The sequence below is a fragment of the Nelumbo nucifera genome, chromosome 4 (genome assembly GCF_055504915.1).
Source record: "Nelumbo nucifera cultivar China Antique chromosome 4, China Antique-T2T, whole genome shotgun sequence".
Lineage (NCBI taxonomy): Eukaryota > Viridiplantae > Streptophyta > Magnoliopsida > Proteales > Nelumbonaceae > Nelumbo > Nelumbo nucifera.
In genome coordinates this window covers 9,994,001-10,000,000 of record NC_142652.1, presented here as the reverse complement: position 1 = coordinate 10,000,000, position 6,000 = coordinate 9,994,001, and positions in this window count along the sequence as shown.

Here is a 6,000-nt window from a genome sequence, read left to right as displayed (position 1 = left end):
TGTATTAATTACAGGAATAATTAACTAATTAATCGGAACCGTATCACCCGATACATACAAAAAGGAACGCTATAGATAATTTCTATGCATTCCATGTATCGGACTTATACCGGAACGATATGTATCGGCCCATACGTTGCAAAATTTTGAACCTTGGACATCATATAAGAGAAAGCGGTGTTTTAGAAAATGGTCTCTTATTTGGTATTGTTTTCCAGAAAAAAAAAAAAAAGTTGCTTCAAACCATGCCTTGGGAATCAGGGAAGTGTGGTATGAAGAAATGCCAAATTCAATGTTTTCTCAGAAAACAGCCCGTTATTGCCATCAGTGCAATGATGTGGCATCATCTTGGATGTTGGATAATATGACCAATGTTGAAAACAATTCTATAGCACTGTTACCAAACAAAACTAGTGCTGCAAAAAATAAGTACCGTTTTCTAAGAAAAACGGTTCTTACAACTTGGACATGCCCAACACCATGGCGTCTTCCCATTGATGCAGTAGATTCTATTGCATCACGTAGCAGTGATGCGGGTAGTAGTTCCAAGTTTCCTTCTTGCTCTTGACTATTAAACCGAACTCGGATCTCCTACCCACAAGAATTCTGTCCACGTCTACCCACATAACATCACAGTCACACATGGAGAACATCTCATTTTTGTATATAGTATTATATTGAGGAGATGTTCCCAATGCACGGGAGTAGTGTATTGTGAATAGACAGGAGATCCAGCGTCCATTAAATCAGCATGTGAGATTTCATTTTCTCTCTCTCTTTTTGAGTTTGGATCTCCTGCACTTGGAGCGGTGTGTGCCGAGGTGCACTTCCATTCATTTGATAATACGTGAATTAGGTATGGCCGTATGAGGTCCTGATAACACCCTCGGTTAATGTCTTATTTTTTTATATTTTAAAATTAAAAACCTAAAAAAAATAAATAATATAGTTTGGATTATCCCAATGAAGAAAAAAAAAACCATCTGTGTGAAAAATAAGCAGAGAGATCTTAAGATAGGAGGTATTTTGAAACAGGGAATTCAATTGATGAAGGATTTACATAAGAAGAAACCATTTGTGTGAAAAATAAGCAGAGTAACTTAAGATTATAAATATTTTGAAATAGGGAGTTCTATTGATGAATGATTTGCATAAGAAAAAACCATTCAGCAAGGTAAGGCTACACTGAATGCTCTCAACAACATAGCAAGATCTCAAACCATTGTTCAGCAAGATCTCTAACCATTGTTCAACAATATCAACTTTAAGTTAAATCTCAAACCATTATTAAACAACATAGCTATTGATTAAAAAAAAAAATTGAGAAGCAACAGCTCTATTTCAGTAGTTTCACTATATATTTGGCTCCTCTGGCCCTAACAATGAGTTTTTAGTCGTTCAGTAATGGAAGTGGTTTTTGAACAGCATGAGTTAGATGGCTTTGGTCAGACCCTAAAAATGAAGAATACTGATGAAGGAAGATTTGGTCCGACCTCTTGACCACCCAACACGTGGAAACAATCGAGGGTGGCCTGACAGAAGCAACAACTCGGCACGGCAGTACGTTCAAGGCGCGAGATTCGAGAGGAGGAACTAGCGGTCCGAGCTCCCCAAAAGGAGCCCGAACTCTCCCAAAAGGAGCCCCAGCAACCCGAACTGGCCCACCCCAGGGCAGCTCGGGCCACACTTCTATCCGAACTCAAGACCACCGCATACACCACTCCAGCACTTCGTCTCCAGGCCACCGAACTAAACAACCGTACCTGACACCAAAGGAGTCCGTATCCTGAGGCGGCGCACCTGATTGACTTAGGATCTGACGCTTGACATCTGCACTTCAACGGCCACCTGCCACCGCCACCTCCAGTCACAGAGACGGCTTCGACAAAGAGAGCAGTGGCGGTTGTCTGCCCCAGCAGAGGTGATGACACCCGAACTGGCAAAAGTGCAAAGGTAATGATACCCGACCTGACAGGAGCCTGGGAGTGAGTGCGCGAAGTGATTATAAAAGGCCCACTTCCCCCCAAGAAGGGAGGTACGTGATAACTTTGCGCCATCTGGTTTTTCATCTTGCGTTTGCATATATACTAACTTGAGCTTCGGAGCACTCTCACCGGGCTCCTCCCCGGAGATTACTCGCTTTCTTCCCCGTTTCAAACACCTTTTGCTCCAGCCAGAGGCAAGATCGTTGATAGCTAGGACCGACCGGATTGCGCTCCATCAATTGGCGCCGTGTGTGGGAAACGCTTCTAAAAGCCTCCCTCTAAAACTCTCATACCCCTTTTTTTCCAAAAAACCCCAACACCCATGGCTTCTTCTAGCAATGTCGGACGTAGCACGGAGATGAACGCCACCGGGGAACAACTCCAAGTCCCTGTGGTGTGCATTGGACAGTTCACCTTCCCCCTTTTGGTGGATGGGATCCCCAGCCTGAATGCGCCATGAATAGTGGCGCCCGTGAACCTTCCCGCCATGAGCGTCCCCCTTCCTCACCCTATCGAGACAACCTTTACCGAACCAACTGCTGTCCCCCTGGCGACTAGCCAAAACCAGTTTGATGACTTGATGCAATGCATACGGGCAATGCAAGCCCAAATGCAACAGTTCCAACAGCATCAGCTCCCGTAGCACCAAATACTGCACCACATCTCTTAGTATCACTATCAACAGCAGTTCCCCCAACTGCCTCTGAACCTACCACAACTTCCACCTCAGCACCCCGCTCTGAAGCCGGTTAAGCCCTCCCCTCAAGACGGATGCCTTCACCGAGGAGAAGCCTCTCAACTTCAGATCCCCCTCAAGAGCCAGGCCTCATCCCCAGGCCGGGGGAAAGAAAAATCACCCCCGCCTTGCAACTCGCCGACGGGTCGGGAACCTCGCCCGCCAAGTCAGCACCTCGGCACTCCAAATCTGAGCTCCCGCCCACAGGGAATCGATTCAGCGTCCTAGCGGCGGACTACCAATAGTCTGGGCCCATCAAGCTCGGAAACACCGATGCCAGCAGCGCCAGTACCAGACCCACTCAGCAATGAATACGCCGGCGAAGTCGCCGAACTACCACCCGCGTCCTGCCCGAGCTCCGAGGTAAAGAAGAGAAAAGCTCGGAATAGGTAAAAGCCGCTCCTATTCTCTCACTTCCTTCCCCCCTCTCATCAGAACTCCTTGCAGTCCCCATGCGCGGAGATTTCAAACTCCCCCCATTAGACAAGTATGATGGGTCCTTCGACCCCAACGACCACGTCGATGCCTTTCAGTCCCAAATGCACCTGGCAAGGGCCAGTGAATCATGCATGTGCGTGGCCTTCACTACCACCTTCAGGGGGGTGGACCGCACCTGGTACAGGAACCTGGCCCCCGGATCAGTAAGAAGTTGGACCCAGTTCGTGCAGGTCTTCACCGCGCACTTTGTTACCAGCAAGCGGTGCCCCATAACTGAGGAGAGCATCTTCGGAGTAGTCCAGAGAGAAGGAGAGTCCATCCGGGCTACATCAAGCGGTTCAATGATGCGTCCTTGTAGATACCGCGACTGGACCCCGCGGTGCAGCTTGCGGCATCCAAGAGAGGAGTGACACACAAGGAGTTCAAGTGACACATGGTAGTTAGCCAGCCCGCGACCGTAGCTGAATTCCTCAAGCTCGCGGATAAATTCATAAGAACAGAGGAGGAGATTAACCAAAGGACCAAAAGAGGGATCGAGAAAAGGAAGAGGGAAGGCGAGCCCGCCAACCCATATGACAAAAGAAGGAAAGATCCAGCTCGGGAGACAAAGCCGAGCTAGCCGTTCCGAGCTCCCTTAGCAGCTTGGACGGACTACACACCCTTAAACGCGAAGCGGCCTGAGATCTTGATGACGATCAAAGATGCCCCGTACGTAAAGTGGCCACCTCACATAAAAAGGAACCCAAACGAGAGGAACAAAAACTTGTACTGCAGTTTCCATAGAGATCACGTTCATAGTACCGAACATTGTAATAATCTCCGGGGCGAGATAGAGGGACTCATCCGTCGCGGGTACTTGAGAAATTTTGTATAGCATAATAATAATAGTAATAGTAATAATAATAATAACAACAACAACAACAACAATAATAATAATAATAATAATAATAATAATAATAATAATAATAATAATAATAATAATAATAATAATAATAATAATAATAATAATAATAATAATAATATAATAATAATAATAACACAGGTCGGCAAGGGGAGCACGGTAAGGATGCCCCTGAGTCCAGCAGCAGGCCAGCCGAACCGTCGCAAAGACAGCCTCTAGAAGAGAGGCCAGTTCGGGGAACCATCCACGTGATAGTGGGAGGTTCGGTAGTAGCGGGTTGTACTTCGGCAGCGGACCAAGTGTCAGTTCGCGAAGCTGCCCGAGAAGAACAGAACCCTCCGAAGAGGCCGAAGATGGAGGAATCGATTTTCTTCACGGAAGACGATGCCCGAGGGGTCCACTACCCCCACGATGATGCGCTTGTCATAAAACTAAGGATCAACGACTTCGAAGTCAGGCGCGTGCTTGTTCATTCAGGCAGCTCGGCGGACATTCTCTTTAAGTCGGCGTTTGACCAGCTTCAGTTGCAGAGAAGCGAGTTGAAAACCACAAACACTCCTCTGGTGGGCTTCAGCGGAGTGGAAGTCAGGCCCCTTGGGAAAATAACAGTACTTGTGGAAGTCGGCACATGGCCCTGTGCGGTTAGACTCAACCACGATTTCCTGGTGGTCGCGACCCCCTCCCCATACAATGCCATAATAGGGCGGCCAATCACTCATATCCTACGGGTAGTGGTCACCACCTACTACTTGGCAATGAAGTTTCCTACAGACTTCGGTGTGGGGGTAGCGCGGGGCGACCAGCTTGAGTCCCGCAAGTGCTATGTTGCCATCCTGAAGGGAAAAACCAAGGTGGCCGACGACCTCGAACTGGAGCGGCCTACGAAGCAAGGCAAAGAACGAGCTTCGCCCACAGAGGAAACGGTCACAATCCCAACTTCAGCTGCAGACCCGGCTCAGACACTACAGATCGGTGCTTCCATCCAGGAACCTCTACGATCCGAACTGGTAAGTTTCTTACTTCAAAATTTAGATATTTTTGCATGGTTTGCGGCCGATATGCCCGGTATTGACCCTGACCTTATAACTCACAAACTTAATACTGACCCTGTAGTCAGACCCATTATACAGAAGAAATGCAACTTAGCCCCAGAACGCTGGAGGGCGGTTGATGAGGAGGTCGAAAAGCTCCTCGTAGCAGACTTCATAAGGGAAGTTCATTACCCGAGCTGGGTAGCCAACCTAGTTCTGGTAAAAAAGGCAAACGGCAAGTGGCGCATGTGCGTTGACTACACTGACCTGAACCGAGCTTGCCCGAAAGATTGCTTCCCCCTCCCCAGAATTGATCGCCTAGTGGACGCGACCTCGGGACATGATTTGCTAAGCTTCTTGGACGCCTACTCGGGCTACACCAAATCAGGATGGACCTGTCCGACGAGGAAAAAACCACCTTCATAACCGAGTTCGGCCTGTACTGGTACAAGGTCATGCCCTTCGGACTGAAGAATGCCGGGGCGACCTTCCAAAGACTCGTGAATAAGTTGTTTCAGCCCTTAATTGACACGAAGATAGAATGTTATGTAGACGACATGGTTGTCAAGACACAGTTTTCGCATGAATTAATACAAAACTTACATTTTGTCTTACAAATTCTGCGTCAATTTAGCATGAAACTAAACCCAAACAAGTGTGTCTTCGGAGTCACCTAGGGTACATCGTCAACCGGCGTGGTATTGAGGCCAACCCGGACATGATAAAGGCCATCCTAGATATGAGACCACCCTGAAAAGTAAAAGAGGTTTAGAGGCTAAATGGCCGCATAGCTGCTCTGAGCCACTTCATGTCCAAGTCGGAAAACCGCTGCCTGCCTTTCTGTAAAGCAATTAAAGGCAAAGGGTTCGAATGGACCCGAGATTGCTAGCTCACGTTCGACGAGCTAAA